Source organism: Camelus ferus, chromosome 6 (genome assembly GCF_009834535.1).
Source record: "Camelus ferus isolate YT-003-E chromosome 6, BCGSAC_Cfer_1.0, whole genome shotgun sequence".
In the NCBI taxonomy this organism is placed as follows: domain Eukaryota; kingdom Metazoa; phylum Chordata; class Mammalia; order Artiodactyla; family Camelidae; genus Camelus; species Camelus ferus.
In genome coordinates this window covers 81,822,061-81,840,877 of record NC_045701.1, presented here as the reverse complement: position 1 = coordinate 81,840,877, position 18,817 = coordinate 81,822,061, and the positions used below count along the sequence as shown (strand labels likewise).

The 18,817-nt window shown below is 41.5% G+C and overlaps 1 long non-coding RNA gene across 1 annotated transcript; it reads left to right on the top strand.

Moving 5' to 3' along the window:
- The first annotated feature begins 7,892 nt into the window (after window positions 1-7,892).
- Window positions 7,893-14,787, top strand: LOC116664380. The gene is made up of 3 exons (XR_004320896.1): window positions 7,893-9,041; window positions 9,653-9,866; window positions 11,437-14,787. It is a non-coding gene; the product is annotated as an uncharacterized LOC116664380 (long non-coding RNA).
- The last annotated feature ends 4,030 nt before the right edge of the window (window positions 14,788-18,817 follow it).

Sequence of the window (18,817 nt, the reverse complement as noted above, 5' to 3'; positions counted from 1 at the left end):
AGAACTGATCGCAGCGCTATCAATCATAGAGAACTGTAGGGGAGATGTAGCCAAATCATTTAGCTCCTCGGAGCTCCCTCTTTTGCTGAATAGAGATATTGGCTGAGATTATCTTCTTCCTGCTCCCCCGTGGAAGGTAAATGCTTAATTACTAGATCCCTTTTCCTTAGAATTTTCTCTTCTCTTTTTTTTGACTAAGTCCTATTAGTGACTTTTAGTAAACAGTGTAATGTGTTATTTCCACATTGAGCCCAATCAGAAGACTGATCTCCATATATTTCTGTTTATTTTGGTTATATATTTTAAGATTTTATAAATAGTTAAAATGTCTTAAAATTCTGGTCAAAGTTAAAATTTTCTTTCCAGTCTGACTCTAATAGTTTACTTAAAACATATTTGAGAAAGCTTTTGGCTTTTTTACTTCCAGTTGATCAGTTCATGTTTCAAAATTTCTAAGTCATCTGCATTTTCTTTCACTCTTAAAATATACTTTCATTGTAAAGTGAAATGACTATACCATGTTCCAACAATCTATTTTATAGAAATGAAATTGTTCACAAATATGAGTCACTGTAGGAAAGATACCTCACATACCTTGTGAAGTTCAAGTCCCACTAAAAAAGGTAGACTGAAATAATTCCTAATGCTTAAACTTGGTTTCGGGGAAAGAATGCAAATGCGTAATTTACATGTTGAAACTTAAGTGTATGGCTATCAGTTAAATTTCAAAGTTTAGTTTAATTTCACTCCTGCCACAGGAATATTCCAGTGGCCATAAATCCAAAAATAAAATAATTGCCAATTTTGTGCCTTTTGCTTTTATATACAATTAAAATCTTTTTCTTTGGGCAATTATTTTTGGAAGATAAGGTACCAGTGTAAAATTTAAATGGAGCCAACTGGTTTTTTAGAGTTCCATGTAGTAAGATATATTTAAAAAAAAAGAAAAAAAGCTTGGTTGTTGTTCCTGTGAAAATTCAAGAGTAAGTCAAGGTCACTGTTGGAGATTTTGTAGAATGTATTTTTTCACTGGAGAGTTGTACCAGATATACTCAAGAGATCCCTTCCTACTCTAAAAGGCTAAGATTTTAGTAAACTTTAGACTAGTCTTTTATGTAATTAACCTTAATTTCAGAAAGTATGAATGGGAGGGATTTTGGGGGGTGTTTAATCAATATTCTGGAAATATAGCCTGAGGTGAGGTAATGAATAAAAATCTGTTTCCCTTTTGGTTGCCATTAAAGGCATGTTGACAGTAGAGAAAAAAATTGAACTCTTGCAATTCTTAAAGTGCTTTATGAAAGCAATTATCCACCTCGAGTTTCTCCTCTATTTCTGCTGATCTTCAGCAAGTCCTTTTTAATAAAATGTGAGGATCATTTCCTGTCACTATTGGGCTTTGAAGTTTGATCTCCCCAAAAAGATGACTGTCCTTTGTTAACTGGCCATGTGTGGTGGCCTGTACCTTGTGGGATCTGGATGTTGATCAGTGGTGAAGATTTTTCTATTTTAATTCCAGCAGAAGAACCTTGCGATCAGAACCCAAGGGCATAATTCTTCCCTTTTGGGTGGGTGCCAGCCACATGTCCTCTTACCGTCCCCTAGCATGCATCTAGCTGAAGAAGAAACAGTTCCCTGGGTGCTCGGCCTGCTGAGTGTTGGTGAAGCGCTGTGTTAGAGTTCCCTGGGAAGGAGTCTTGTTGACCCTTGCAGGTTGCTTCTGACCAATGGTAAGCTGACCCTTAGCAGCTGTGACATAAGAAAGGTTATTTTCTACACCATTCACCCTGATTCCCATCAAGTCACAGCTTCCATGTTCAGACATTCAGTCTTGATTTAGTATTCTCCATGACACACCCTCTCCACAAACTTATGTTCTGGAAAGGATGTTATTAATATGTTAATGTAAATTTAGGTTAATGTCTTCTCTGTCTCAGGGATATGTGCATTTCAAACCGTTCTTCTTATGGAGTGATAGCACCAGCTGACAGCAGAGGTACCGGGGGCCCTTCTGGAAATTACATCATGTTAAACTATCTCCCAGCATGTCTTTTAAGGTCTTAGGCTCTGGTATCATCTCCAGCACACCCCTCTTATCACTTTCTCTCATTCATTTATTCAGCTAATATTTATAGAGCTCCAGTATGTGTCATGTGTCAGGTACACAGGTGCACCACAGTAAGCTAGAGAAACACGCAGTGTCTACTGTCATGGGCTTTATAGTCGAATGAGAGACCCTGTCAAATAATCATCCAAGTAAATGTCAAGTTATAACTGTGGTCGGTGCCACAAAGGGGAGAACAGAGTGCTGTGTGGACGTTGCAGAGGACTTAGCCAGGAGGTCCAGGAGAGATTCCCTGAGAAAGTTTGACTGAGCTGAGTGGGAGCTAACAAAACAAAAGGAATGAACGGTAGGATGGATTGGTCTCCCAGGACTGCCATAATAAAGTAGCAAAAATTGGGTTGCTGAAAACATCAGAAATGTATTGTCTCATAGTTCTGGAGGCTCTAAGTCCGAAGTCAAGGTTTCAGCAGGGCCGTGCTCTCTCTGAGGGCTCTAGAGGGGAGTCCTTCCTTGCCTCTTCTAGCTTCTGGTGTTTGCTGGTGACCCTGGGGGTTCCTTGGCTTGTAGATGCACCACTTGAGGTACATGGCCGTCTTCCCTCTTTGTGTCTTCACGTTACCTTCCCTCTGTACGTGTCTGTCTCTGTGCCCAAATGGTCTCTCTGTAATAAGAACATCAGTCATCTTGAATTAGGACCCACCCTAGTGTCCTCATTTTAACTTGATTACCTATGTAAATACCCTGTCTTGCAATAGGATCACATTCTGAGCTACTAGGGGTTAGAACTTCCACATATCTTTTTGGGGGCCACAATTCAACCCATAACAAGACAAGGAAGAGAGGAGGAGTGTTCTAGGTGGGGGAAATAGCACATGCCATGGTCCTTTGGTGGAAGGAAGCATGGCTTCTCTGGAGTAGAGAGGGAGGGGGCACACAGTGTGAGAGAAAGCTAAAACAGAAGTAAAGATTAGTAATTAGGCCTACATTAGGAATTTTGGTCATAATGTAAAAACAATGAAATGTTACTGGTGACTTTCAGCAGGAATAAGATGTGATCAGATTTGCTCTGAAAAAAAATCACCCTGGCTACAGTATGCAGAATGGGTTCATGACAGCAAGAATGGAGGCAGGTGTGCTGGTTAGGAAGCTCCTGCAATAGAGCAGGTGAGAGAGGAGGGGACATAGAGGGAATTGGTCATAGGAAGTAAAATTAGTGAGCCTTGATGATAGACTGGATGTGGCACGGAGGAGGGAATGGTCAGGGATGATCTGTTTCTAGATTTCTGACTCATTTGCCTAAATGCATGTAGGGGGCACTGAGCACGAACCAGGTTAGGGGCAAAATGAGCTCAGTTTGGAGATGCTAGGCTTAGGGTGCTCCTCGTGGAATTGTCAGGTAAGCATTGGGAGACCTGGAGCTTAGAGGAAAGGTCCCAGCGGAAGATGAAAACTAGAATCATTGGCGTGTAAGTGATAATGGAAGGTGTGCACCCTGGATGAGAGCACCTACAGGGAAAAGGGAAGAGGATCTAGGGCAAGAGCAGAAAATGGGCCCACGAAGGAGACTGAGGCAGAGCAGCCAGAGAGAGAAAAGGATAACCAGGAGAGTGTGGCTTCACAGCAGCCAGGGGAAGAGGAAGTGGTCAGATACAGCTGAGAGATCCAAAAAATGTCCATTGGATGTAGCAACGTGGAAGTGATTGGTAACCTTACAGAAAGATGCTTTGGTGTGGTGAAATGGGAGGAAGCCAGTCTGGAGGGGCTTGAAGGGTGAGAGGAAGGTAATCAGGACAGTTTGTATAGACACTGCCGCTTTCCAGAAGGTTGGCTGTGAAACTGGAGGAAATGGTTGCTGGAAGTGGAGCGTAGGACTGTCTTAGCTCAGGCTGCTGTAACAAAGTGCCATAGTTGGAGGGGGCTTAAATGACAGGCATTTATTTTCTCACAATTGTGGAGGTGGAAAGTCTAAGATCATGGTGTCAGTGTGGTTGATTTCTTGTGCGAGCTCTTTGTGGCTTGTAGTGGTCGTCTTTCCACTGTGTCCTTGCATGGTGGGAAGTGAGAGAGAGGTTAAGTTTTCTGGTGTCTCTTAGTTTAAGGGCACTAATCTTATCATAAGGGCCCCACCTCATCTAAAGTTAGTCCCCTTCCAAAGGTCCCATCTCCAAATACCATCACATTGGGGGTTAGGGCTTTAATATATGCCTTTTGGGGGAACAAAATTTAGTCCAGAACAGGAGAGGGTGGCTGGTATTTTTTGTTTGTTTTTGGCTGGTGTTTTTTCAGTAGGAGGGACTTCAGCATGCTAAAAGTTGCAATTGAGGGGTAAAGATTAAATATTTGAGTGAGAGAAGGGTAACTAACTGAAGGCATGCAGCAAGAGGAGAATAGAGAAAATGGCCTTGGAAGAGGAGATGCTCTCTCACTTAACAGGACTCTAGGATTTTGTCCTCGGAGGGATAACAGCAGGGGTGTGGAATTGCACAGAACCACCTCACCTGTGAGTGTTCTCAACCGTCAGGATCTCTCTCCTTAGGTTTATTGCTGCCTCAACCTGCTGCATAGAAGAGGAGCAAACTGTCAGTGTCTTGATATTTTAATACATTTCAAGTGTCAAAGAAAATCATTTTTTACCTTTTCTCACCCCTGGGTAGGGGTAGGGTGGGAAGCGGGAAATAAAGTGATGTTTTCTAGGAAAAGGTCCGTAAAAGGTGGTTGTGGTGGTGGTGGTGGTGGCGGCGGCAGTGGCGTTTTTCTCATAACCACGGCTTCTGTGCTCCCCTCCCTCCTGTGTATTTCCTCCATCAGGAATCAGCACCTGGGGCGCAGGGGCCCTTGGAGTGCTCCTCTGTGACACCTGACAGCGGAACCTACCGTCTTCCCTTCCTGGGGCTCTTCTCACACCCGTCCTCTCTCAGATGACCCTTGGAACTGGGCTGTTGCTGCAGGCCAGGGCAGGTGCTTTTTACTTCTGTTTGATGGAATCTAGCCTGGCAGCTGCTATAAATATAGGAGGACCCAAAGGTCAAGTCTTTAGTAAATCAGTTTGGTAATCAAATCAACACATCGTAAGATATGCCACAGGGGCAAAATAGATAATCACTTCCACTTTTAAAAATAAAACTTTATACCCAGTATATCCCTCCTACACTGTTGGTGGGAATGTAAATGGGTGTAGCCACCATGGAAAACAGTATGGAAGTTCCTAAAAAACTAAAAATAAAACTTTCATATAATCCAGCAATCCCACTAATGGACATATATCCAGAAAAGATGAAAACTCTAGTTCAAAAAACACATGCACATCAATGTTCCTAGAAACACTATTTACAATAGCCAAGACTTGGAAGCAACCTAAATGTCCATCAGCAGATGAATGGATAAAGATGTGGACAGATGAATGGATAAAGGAGATCAAGTAATGTAATGAAATATTACTTGGCCATAAAAAGAATGAAATACCATTTGCAGCAACATGGATGGACCTAGAGATTATTATACTAAGTGAAGTTAAGTCAGACAGAGAAAGACAAGTATCATATGATATCACTTATATGTGGAATCTAAAAAAATGATACAAACGAACTTATTTACAAAATAGAAATAGACTCACAGACATAAAAAACAAACTTATGGTTACCAAAGGGGGAAAGGGAGAAGGGATACATTAGGAGTTTGGGATTAGCAGATACAAGCTACTATATATAAAACAGGGAAACAGAGCACAGGGAACTACATCCAATATCTTGTAATAACCTATAATGGAAAAGAACCTGAAAAAGAATATATATATTCTGTACTTCAATAAAAGAATAAAACTTTCTCATTTTCAGTCACTTCAAGCCACACTTTTTGTATTTTTCTTCTACGGTCATTAAAAATTTTTATAATTTTTTTTCATGCTGTGAAAAAAATTATAAAGTTTAGTCCAACCCAGAACGAAGTCTTTCTAGTCCTCCCCATTGTGGTGAAGATTCATTTTGTTGTGTTCATCATTTCTGGCTATTTTTTTAATTCTGGGTTTAACTGGTTCTTTATATAAGCATTCCTGAGACTCCTCTGTTTTCCTGTTCTCCTGTAGTTCATTCTGCATTTCCCAGGTTAAGCTTTGTGTCCCGGATATGCATTTGTGGGCTGGCCTTCAGCTGCACCTGCTTGGCCTTGACACTGCTGATAGTGAGCCCTGCTGGCAGGCAACTCAGGAACATACTAGTTCATACTGGCATGAATGAGCTTAGGATTTCAATGGAAGTCTTCCTTTTTTATATTTTTATGTTTGTCTTTTTGAAAATATTGCATAAGCATTTCCTGAAAATATTCCTATTGTAAAAGATTTTTTAAAATACAGAAATATTTAGAGCAAGAGAAAAAAAAGTATCTCTTGGGTGGAGGGTATAGCTCAGTGGTAGAGTGCATGCTTAGCATGCAAAAGGTTCTGGGTTCAATCCCCAGTACCTCCATTAAATAAACAAACAAACAAATAAATAAACTTAATTACCTTCCCCCTCAAAAAAAAAGTATCTCTCTTCCCAGCAATCCCTCTACTAGTTTCATTTGTGATTTCCTAAGTGGAATTTGCATCTTTTCAAAATCTTTTCTGGGTACATGTACCTAAATATCCTAAATATATACTACATATTACATATGTTTATATGTGTCTATTTTATATATTTATACATATACACATATTTTATATATTTATATTACATTATATATACAGTATATATTATATATACATATACACACATTTATGAGACTTTTTTATATTAGCAAGATCATATCATACTTATTATTCTGATTCAGTTTTTCATTTAGTGTTTTTGAAATCTTTCTCTTTTCCCTTCCTCCCTCTTAGTCTTTTTAATCACTGCAAAATATTCTGTAATATAGATGTATCATTATGTAACCAATTTCATATTGATGTCTTTTGCAATAATTGACGATGCTGGGATGGTCAATGTTACCCTTGTATTTTTGTCCATATGTGAAAGTGTTTCTTTAGGTTAGATTCAAAGAAGTGGTATCCTGGGCATATGCACTCAAAGTTTTGGAAAATGTGGCACTCCCTTTCTGCCCCCACTGTTTCCTCAGCAGGTGATGGAACTCCCTGATCGAGCTTAGAGTAGTCTTCCCAGACTCTCAAAAGAGCCAGTGGGGGTGCTGGAGACAGGGTAGGCAACATGGCAACCATGCTGTACGTTCCCTTCAGTCAGAGAACCAAGAGAGTTTGGAAATGTGGCAAAAGCAGAGAATTTCAGGAGGAGCTGCCAATACCTGTGTCGCTGGGTGTCCAGGAGGACAGACAGACACCTCACTCTGGAAAGCAGAAATCTAAAATTCTGGGCTTTGAGGAGGACACGGCATGTGCTGTAGTCTTGGTTTGTTTAAATGGAAATTAACTTCTTCTAAGCCTTTACCCAGTTATACAAGTTGAGACAACTGGTTAACTTGTATTTAGGAAGAAAATAAAGTTTGATTTCTACCCTACATCATACATCACATGATATTTCAGATAAATCAAAAAAAATTCACCTTTCTACCATGTGAGGTTACAACTAGAAAGGACTGTCTATGAGCCAGGAAGCAAGTCCTCACAAGACACCAAAGCTGCCAGTACCTTTGTCTTGGACTTTGCAGCCTCCAGAACTGTGAGAAATAATTTTTTGTTGTTTATAAAAAAAAATTAGTAGTTATCTGCTTTGGGGGATTATGACTGATTTAGTTTGATTATTTTTGATTGTCTATGGTTTCTAAATATTTCATTTATTTTTAAAAATTATTTTTAAAGAAGTTTATATTTTCCATGTACTATTTCTAATTCATTGATCTCTCTTCATCTCTTTATATCTACCTATCAGAACATTACCCTCTTTTGTAGAGTCTCCTTTTTGGGGGTCATTTTGGGGAAATTTCAGTGGGTAGAGGTGCTAAGTCTTGCCTTAAAAATATGAAAGAACAGACTTAGAGGTGAGAAAATAGACTAAAATGCCCCAAAGTTTTGTAATAAAATTTAACATGATTTAAGACATAAGACATGTATAATGTGTAAATGACTCACAAACGTGTTCCTAGAAATACATTCTGAGTATATTTCTGGCTCACTTTTATTATGTGTGGATAAATACTGTTGGAGATAGACAGGACTATAAGAAATATTAACACCACCATTTTAGCTCCCCTAAGTATTTATGGATTATATTGTGAATCAAGAAAAATGACATCACTTTCAGTTGTCGGCTCTTCTTGAACTGGGAATTAGTTCACTCATGCAATTTATTTTTAATTCACTTGGCTTTACTCAAAATTGTTTTCCTGCAAGTTAAAATGGAGCTCTCCTTGCAGAACGATATTACTCAGACCCCTTGAACATGGTGATTCGCTCCACCTCTTATTTCCATCTTTGATCATAGCTGCAGCACATGGCTTCCAGTGAAGATGGATTTGCTTATCAAGTCTCCTAAAGAAAAAGTGCCATTAGCCATGTAGATGAATAGTCAGTTTTAATTAGTTTATTATACTGGGTTTGATGAAACTCTTTAATGGCTATTTGAGATAACTAAGTGGAGGCGGATGGTTGGATATTCACTTATTCTTTCATTCAACAAATTTTATACAGTGCCTACGAGGTGCCAGGCACCATGCAGCTCCCCACCCCCATTCCTCTCTTTCTTCATTTCTGCTACGTGCTGATTATGAGGATACAGTCCTGAGAGAGACAAACGTGCTGTCTGCCTTCTGGGACTTGCCATGTAGTGGAGACTAAGTCATCTATACAGGCGAACGCAAACTATAGCTGCGTGAGAGAATTGTGTTGTGGCACAGTGGCAGGGAAAAGAGTAAGCTCAGAAAAGGCTTATAGAGGAGAGGAGTCTTGCTGAGTCATAAAAAATGAGGACATGCTTATCATGAAAGGGAATTCATCACCCTGACAGCAATATGGGAGAAAGAGGAGAGAGAAGCTGGACTGGGAGACTAGGTGAGTGATGGTGGGACCTTGGATAAAGGGAGTAGCAATGGAGGAAGAGAGATGAGAACAGATACAATATGTGGTAAGGAGGTCCTGCAGCCTGGCTTTGAGGAGTAAAAGAAAGAAAAGGGCCAAGGAAGACTCCCAAATCACAAAAAGCCTTGGAAGTTGCCAGGGAGGGTGGGTATTGGTACAAGGCGACAGATTTGGTACAGATGAACAAACAATTTGAGGCACTTGTGAGACTTGGCTGAGTATCTGTCTGAAGGAAGAGCAGATACTGTGCCAGAAACACATTTGAGAGGCGTCTATACCTAAGAGCTAATACTTGCATTAACAGCTAGAAAACAGTCTAATGTTTTAGACTCTTAGACCCTCATTTTAATTATTATATTGACAGAGACACTCTCTCATTTCCATTATTTCAAATTATTTATCCCATAAAGGAATATTGGCAGCAGTAGATAATCATAGCCCTGTAATGGCTAACTTTGAATGATATCATCTGCGGAGTTTGAAAATGCAGAGCCCTAAGTCCCACCCACAGAGAGTGAGTCAGTAAGTGAGTCAGAGACATTTCATGTTCACCAAGTACCCACCTTCCTCACCCTTTTTCTCAGCCCCTGGCAGTGGATGAGATCATGTGACAGCTTCTGGCCAACAGACTGTAAGTCGATGTGCCAGGAGTCGCTGACTGTCTTCTTCACCTGCTGCATCTGCAGTAAGAGGCCTTGTCTCCATGGTGGAACCACCAGAAACAGCCTGTGTTCCTGAGCCCCTGCTGAAAACAAGGTGCCCTGGAGGACCCTCGGAGCCACAGTGGACTTTGCACGAGTGAGAAATAAACCTTTCAAGGTTAAACCTCTGAGCTTCTAGGGTGTGTCTGTTACTGCAGCATAGCCTGGCCAGTCCTGACCAATACAGCCTGCCTTCTGTGGGGCCCAGAAGTCAGTTTTATCAATTGTGCTGTTGGTGATCTGGGGCTGAGCCCCACTGAGCACACTTTGTGACAAGTGACCACACTGTCCTTTTGTGATAGCATAGGTCTCATGGATACTTTAGAGTCTTCCTCAATGCCCAGAATGTTGGCTCTTGCGTAGAGGAGGGTAGCAAAGGGTGCACCCTTTGAAAATTATTAATGGTGTATGTCAATGAAGGAAGCATGATTCACTGGCATAATTAATGTATTAATCACAGTTTATTGAGCATTTACTATGTGCTGGCCACAGTGTGCTGGCCACAGCACTAAGTGGTTCACATACATTATCTCATCACCACCCTTGAAAGGTAGATATAATTGTATACAGGATAGGAAGTGGTAGAGTGGGATTTGAGACCAGTTCTGTCTGATTCCAAACTGGCACTTTGACTCATATGCTCTCAATTCACAAACTCTGCTCCCCTGATGTTTTAGAGCTGGGGTTCTGCAGTTGAGGGTGACTTGAGTGCCCCCACCAGAGTGACTGGCAAAGGTTGTGGTGGTACTAAAGATTGTGCAATATTAAACAGTAAATGTTTTCTTAAACCTATTTGCGATTTTTCAGGCTTTGAGGACAGCTATCTAGCACACTTTCAACTTCTCTAACAACAGACGTAGACTTTTGATTTCTAAGTGCTGCAAAGGAAGTTTGCTGTGGGGTTACAATTCCTTCTCTGGGGATCCCAGACTCTAATGAGTTCGCATGTCGATAAACCAAACCGATAGCACAAATTGCCTGTAGGAAATTTTTTTGACAAGTCTCTATGCATTGACCATATGTCAGAAAGTCTAAAAAATAGTCTCCACACAGAAAGACAAACACAGTAAGATCTCACTTACACGTGGAATCTAAAAAAGCCCAGCTTATAGAAACAGAGGGTAGATTGGTTGTTGCCAGGAAATGGGGTGTTGGGTGGGGATGAGATAGATGTTGGTCAAAGGGTACAAACTTTCAATCATAATATGAATAAGTTCTAGGGATCTACTGTGCAGCACAGTGATTATAGTTTACAGCACTGTATTATGTATCTGAAAGTTACTAAGAGAGGTCTCAGATGTTGTCACCACACACACACATACAAATGGTAGTTATATGAGGTGATTAACTAACCTTGCTGTGGTAAATATTTCACAATATGAATGTGTGTTATCATATTGTACACCTCAAACCCACATATATTATATGCCAATTGTCTTTCAGTAAAGCTGGGAAAGAAACCGTCTCCAGATCCTTAGTCTGAAGAGTTCATCCACCTTTATCTCCAGATCCTTAGTCTGAAGAGTTCATCCACCTTTAATTCTCAACAGCTCAGTGTCCTCATCTCTTTCAAAGCAGAACTGTCTTTTCTCGTGATTCTAGACTTAAATTAGGCCCAGTCTTCTCCCAAGTCATGTAATTTTGCATTTGCTCCTTCTCCTGGACAGGTGCCAGGACGGGCCAACTCATGGACACAAAGGGAACAGGTAGCGCCCACTGCAAACCGGAGTGCAGCTGACTCGTGGATGGCAATGCAGGAGGCGGGAATGTTTAAGTAATCGTAACAACAATAACGACAGCAAAAAAATGCCTCCAGTGACTTCTCAGTACAAGGAACTGTTCTCCCAACAGACCATGGATGTGCTTTTAAAACTCTGTTAAAGGTCAAATCAGCTGGTGGGGTTAAATGCTGATAAGCATTCAAAGGGCTTTTTCTTATCAAATAGAGACCCTTGTTGCAAAATCATTATCTACAGCCTGCAGCAGTTGGTAATTTTGTTAGAAACCTTGACTAAAAGACCCTTTGGGTTTATTTTTCCCTTAACTTTCCTTCAGACATGGGTAGAATGGAGGGAGAAGTTACCATGGGATACCATGACTGGGAAAGTGATTTATCCTGCTAAAAAGTTTTGTTAGTTGGTTGGTATAATTTAATGCTAACTCCCAGAGTAATTAAAAATTAGAAGAATGATTTGGTGCAAACTCATGAAGTATCTCCAAGTATGATTTGCTCAAGTCCCATTTTTTAACTAAGGATCCTGGAAGAAAAATGCTCCTGCAATTCCAAAGAGCCCCTTCCAAGAATCCACATCTTGCCTGCCGTGAGGAGCCACAGAGGCAGGAATTTATCCTGGGTGGAAAGTTCATTGAACATGCTGCGCTGACTATTTGAAAATTACTTGTTCCAAAAGCCCTTCAGAAATCAGTAATCCTATTAGCGCAGCTTCTGGAACAGTTGCCTACCTGCACTAGAAAGTAATTACAACTGTCAGCCAGAAAATAATTGCTCCAGTATCTAAATGAATGGCAAATCTTCTCTGGAAGGAAGTATTGTTCCTCAGTGAGTCAGCTCAGCCCATGTCTCTGGTTTGGTTGCTGACAAACTGGGCCATCTGCCCAAGCCAATGAGGAAAGGTGAAGAGGGTGAGGGAAACTGGTGGAAAAAAGGCAGGACAGGGACTACCCCAGGCTTATCAGCTGCAAGGCTTCTCTGCGCCAGGCAAAGCCTTTCATGAAGACACGGGCACCCTAGGCAGGTTTCGGGTCAAAGACTTGGCCGCTGGCTATGAAACTGAGTCCCTCTAAAACTGAGTTCCCTTACAGAGCTTATAATTAATCTCTCTATCCAAAACCTCAATCCTTTCTTGTCCCCTCTGACCTCAATCCTATGCTAACTGAGCACTAACTGAGCAGAGTCAGATGACTAAGGCTGCTGTTATCTATGACATTGTTAATATACCAAAGTTGCTATTACAGAGATCATCATCAAAGACTCAGGTTGTTTCTGTAGAGCAAGATGAACTAACAAATCTCCAAGCCATGGATCAGCTGGTCGGAGAATTGTAAACCAGAGACATCCTGACTCCCAAAATTACGATTAAGAACTGTTATAGAAATGTCACAAGATGATGATTAATCCCAGCTTCTCTGTTCTTCCCCTTTGTAACACCCTAGCCTACAGGCCAAGATGGAGTGGATCTGAGACTCATCTCCCACTGCCTTGCTTGGCATCCTGCAAATAAACCCTTATTTTGCTCCAGATACCCGTGGCCACTTGAGCCCATGCTGGATAAGAGCTACATCACAAAGCCTCTGAAGCTGCAGCCTTTTCCTCCCACCCTTTGCCAGTGCTCACTACATTTACAAAGGGGTCTAGTAGGCAGGAGTCCTGTGCCCACAGCTGGGTAGCAGTGTCAAGGGGTGACAAGGTAGACCATTTCTGGAGGAAGCAAGTGGGAAGGGCTTGGCAATGGCAGGAGGTCAGTTTGTAAAAGGAAAATTTCCCATTTGTAAAAAGAACAATGCTTTTCCAATAATACTCAAAGGCCCTAGGTGGTCAGGATTCCTGAAGGACGGCACTATCACTTCCTGAAAAGCCAGCACTACTTTGGTTGGCATCCCCCAGGTCACTAACCGCTGGCAGAACTGGGATACTGCAGAACCTCCTTTAAACTGGGAGAAGTTCAGGGTTCGGGCCCAGCTCTCAGATCTTCCAGCCTCCATTTCATCACATGTACAGTGAGAGGAGCAGTTATTTGTTGAGGGCTCTTCTATGTGGAAATTCTCTAGATTTGGGGCACAGTTGGGCTCATTGGTCTGACAGTTGGCAGGATGTAGTGGGAAGCCAGCTTGAGGATGAGCGTTTTTAAAGGGCTCCTGAACATGGAGGTCCAAAGGGCATGGTTAAGCCTTGGGGGAGTTTATAATCTGCTGCCAATTTGGGAGAGAACAGATGGTCAGGTAGAAGCCAGTCTCCTTGGTAGCTGTGTGCCTAGTGGCTGGGACCTTGTGCACGTGACCAAACTTGCCTGGCCTGGATCCTATCCATTCTCTTCTGCAAGTGAAGATGAAGCATTTGGGGAACATTATGTTGGTGAGCTCGTTATGACGGGTGGGCCCTGCCTGCTGAGCCACCAGCTTCCGGCTTGGTCGTCCATTTCAGTAACACCTAATTTGGCAACTCACAGTTGCCTGCATCGGTAACAGACCATAGTGTGGTTCTATGGTTGTGCACCAGCCCCTGTTTTTTGTTCTGTCTTCAGCTCTAGTTTAATATTAATATTGACTCATAATATTAAACACCTAACTTAACTGCGGGCACATTTTCTCCTTAGAGACTAATAATATTGGTTTAGAATGTGTTGCTAAGAAGACATGAATTCTTTCCTAAATAATTATGCCTGGGGTTAGTTGCATAGGTAACAGTAATTAAACAAATGCCTGAGATAATGATTTACTAATTATTAATTCCAAGTGTATTTTCTTTCTTGTCACTGTATTTTTACTTTATTATCTAATCCCTGAAAAATATTAATAGAAAGATGTATATTTCATATGCACCTATTAAGGATGTGATTTGACATTTCCTGAGCCACTTTAAACCACTTTCCACTATAATGCTTTTATAAACTACAATTTTTGAGGCAAGGACTAGGGAAATAATTCACCTATTTTTTTTTTTTTTTTGCAAAGTAAATTGTTCAAAATATTTTGCAGGCAAATTTTAACCTTATGAAGCTCCCATTTTCCCCTTCAGGTATGTTTTGTTTTGAATGTAACCGTCCTCACTTGTTCGGTAAGTGTTCAAGTGGGTTCTTTGCCGAGCTCTGGGTCAGACACCTAAGAGCTGTAGAAATTGAGAATAAACACTTAAAGGGCTTTTTCTGCTTTTATTTACCTTGGAGCGCTCTTTTGTTCTCAAGGTTGAAACCTTGGAAAACTCGTCCATTTTCAAGATTTTCAACTCCATGCAGATCTTTCCAGCCCTGTAGGCCTCCAGACCCACATCCCCACTCAGGTATCCCCTCATCTGTGACCAAACTCTACCTCTGGGCTAGTGTTAGTCTGGGATGTGTCTTTGGCTGGGCCTGGAAGTGTAGGGTGTGGATGCGTGTGGGGAGAGAGGCAGGGGAGGTAGTCTAGGAAGGAAAGCAGCTAATTAGGAATAAAAGTGGTGCAGTGGCACCAGTGTCAGCCTCCCGTGGACTGGGGAGAGTGGACGAAAAATCGAAGCAGGTAGACCTTGTGTTCTATTGATGGGCAGTGAAGTGGCATCAGTGCACAAAATGGACTGGAAGGACACTGGAGGCAGGGGGAGTCAGCAAATATAACATAAGGACATCATTGTTTAAAATAACAGACCATTTCCATCCTTTTGGATGAGAGGGTCATGGGCCCTCTGAGAATATAATGAAAGAGTCTTCTCCCCAGGAAAATATGCACACATGTATCAAGTATTATGTGTGATTTAGAGGGGAGTTCATGGGTGTTGATGGGTAATTTGGGATTCCCAAAGGATACAGGAATATTTGCATAATGTAACCAGTAGAAGTCAGTAGGGAGACTTTGGGAAAGAAGGGAACACATTCAGTCACATGAAGCAGGACAGGAGAGTGGGGGTGTGCTTGGGGCAAATGGACATCTGTCTGGAGCTGTGTGGAAGGGCAGAGCAGCATGGCTGGAGGAGGAGACCTGAGTCATTTTATTTGATTGCAAGAGTTTACATTTTTTTTAAAAATTGAAGTATAGTTGATTTACAATGTTGTGTTAGTTTCTGGTGTACTGCATAATGACAGACAGACAGACAGACAGACAGATATACCAGAACTGAGCACTGGTCATGACTTTCTTGGAACCTACACCCTCTATTCACTACAACTCACGCCAGGTCTCTTCATCTAGGCTCTTCAGATAACCTGAAAGAAGAGACTTTAAATTTTCTGGGTACTTCTGGGCAGAGTGATTTATTTTCGAAGATGATTGTCTGGGACACTGCCAAGGGGCTAAATGTTTTGGGGGCCCATTTGGATGTTATGGAGTAAGACGCTTTAAAGTCTTCTGCTTCCCAGAATTGCAACAATAGGGATCCTGTTGCGTATTCATTTTTATAGCACTCACCTCTTATCAGAAAACATCCAATGACAAGAGAGGTGACTCAAGTCAGGGATTCCAGTATCTGGTCCTATCAGTGAATGAACCATATTACTGGGTGAACTGTATAATTCTGTGCAGACTTCACTTATGTTTGGAATGAGGATCCTGAGATATATACCATCCTGCATCATTGAGGAAGGGTCAGACAAGAAATCCACCAGGTCTCTACAAGTATTATTTACAATAAGAATTGAAGCAAAAGAAAGTTTTCTCTTTGGCTCCCAAAAGCAAATTTTCCAGAACTGCCTTTTTCTGCTCAGCTAGAGGAGCCAGGGCTGGCTTGGTGAGGACCTGTCCTGGATAAGGGGCTCATCAAAGGGCTAGGTTTAAATCAAGGAGGAAGCAGAAGACAGTATTGAGTCAGAGAAGCCATCCTGAGCATCAGGCCCAGGCGTAAGGAAAGGCTGTGAACAGGGAACAGGGTGGGAGACAAGAATGATGGGTCCGGCCAGGCAGATGGTTGTATGACAGACGAGGGAACTGGAACCAGCCCTGTGCCCGAGGAGGCAATGGCCTTGGTTGGGAGTGGTGGGAAGATGGGAAACCTGTTCTAACTGGAGGTGACCAAAGGAGTGAGGGTAGATTGACCAGCTAAGAAATGCCAGGACAGAATAGTGAAGAAAATTCTAGAAAATCAAGGTTATATTTTTGATACGGGAATACAATTCCTAAAATTAGAGTTTGAAGTCTCCTTGTGTGATGGGTATTTTGCATAACTATGTGAAGGACTAATAAATGCTTATTAGTTACACAGCTCCACCCTCTCCCCATCTCAAGCACAGGCTTCCTTCTGGTGTTTTGTGTGTTCTGGTCTCAAATTGCCTGAGTAACCAAGGGGTGACCCAGGCCCCTGGAGCATTTGGGGTACAGCATCTTGTCATCAGGCCCATTTTTCTGTGATCTTTCCTTCCTGGCTTCATCCTTCCCTCTGATCTTTCCTTCCTGGCTTCATCCTTCCCTTTGAATAGTACATCCCTCATGCCAGGTGAAAAACCTCCTTTTCTACTGGCACATCTGAAATACCTTTATGTTTAGGGTTACTGTGCAGAGTGGGGCAAGCTAGCTAGAAGGAGCGTGGATGTGTGTTTACCACAGCCATCGGCTGCGGGTGCTGAGTCTGGGCTCCCACTGGGACGGATTGCTGCTTCCGTTGCCTTGACAACGGCTTCTCCTTGCTCCCCACTGTTCTTCTCACTCTTCTGTGATTGTGGGAGCAGTTCATTGCAGGCCTCCTCTAGTCTTTCCTCCCCTCGGTCTCACCTCCCTGTGAGTTTTCCAGCCGGGGCCATGTTCTACATTGGAGGCTCCTCCTGGGAATGACACAGAGTTTCCAAGAGATTTAAAAAAAAAAAAAACAATAGCAACAAAACCCCAGGGGAGTGTCATCTCTGTATTATGTGCCCTCAGCCCTTAGCGTCCAGGGAAGGGCTAAGAATCTTGTCAGTGCTTACTAAAAGAAATATAAAAAGAAATCAAATGCACAGACACATGTAGGTGTTGGTGCAAAGCGTAACTTCTGGCAGTTCTAAAAATTGGTAGGATGATATGACATGTCAGCACTTTCTGAAACTCAGCTGCCTCTTGCTAATACACTGGATCCTCGAGATTTTAGTTCTGCGGATGATGATAGTTCACTATGAATGTTTGCGGTTACTCTATGGTGGGAGACCAGGTTTTCTGAGCTTTCTGATTCTGAAAGTTTCACTTCTGGAAGGTCATTATCAAGCCCACCAACATGGAGCCCAGTGTCGCTGACTGGTGTATTAGAGATGCTAATTTAGTTTTCTGAATTTATTATATTTAAAAGAAAAACTCCCCCAGTATTGTTCATCTGATCGCTTAGGGTCTCATGCCGTGATGTATAAAGTTTTACAATAATTGAAAAAGCAATGAATAACACCCCAGGCAGTAAATACACCACAAAGTTCATTAATTCAAAACAGTGAATGTCAATTTGTAGAACACTGTAGCACAGTGTAGAATAGCATTACCTACAGTGTAAGAATGGGAAAGTGGGAATTAATTTTATTTTAATTTTTAATGCACATTTGACTGCTCAAAAAAGGTATTAAACATTAAGATAATTTAATATATATGCTGGCATTTATTAAACCACTGATTCATGAACAAATTAAGCAACATGTATTTTTTAAGTATTAAAGATTCAATAGTGATAATTAACTTGAGTGTCAAAGAGGAAACCATTATCAACATATTCTGCAGAATCCCCCAAAGATTATGCAACCCATATGCTGAAGGACTGTGAAAGGCTGCAATCAGCTGCTTGATAATCCCAAGAGGCTGAAAGACATTATGCTTTCACTTGTTCTGATGAATCAATTAGCCGAACATTTGAGGATAGTGAAAAATCAGGAGGTGAGTCTCCATCCTTGATGGATCTTCAGTCTGACAGAGGAAGATCTATTTCTCATCCTTAGGCAGAGACAAGCTGCACTATGGAGGTTCTGTCTATGACATAACCACAGCTAATGATGCAGAAGGGGGAATTACACTGGGAAGGTTGCTTAGTCTGAATGACCACCATCTCTACGTGACATTTCACTGCTGAGGTTTTTGAATTTGAGGGATTTGACTTGAATTTTGATTCTTTAAATACAAAAATGAACTCAAAATAAGTAGCAAACTGGGATAATTTTTCACTAAAAGGAAAGAGTTGTCACTCTGGGAACTGCATTAGTAGATAAACCAATCAGGCGCTACACCAACATACACCGCTGTGTTGAGTTTTTTCCTGGGAGAGAAAGTGAATTTATTTGAGACATTCCATTTGGTTGGTGATGAAATCGTGCATAGGATTCCAAGCAGTAAAAAAAAAAATTTATTGTTTTTGAAATTTGTCAGAGTATTTGTCTATTCTAACAGGGCTTAAATTAT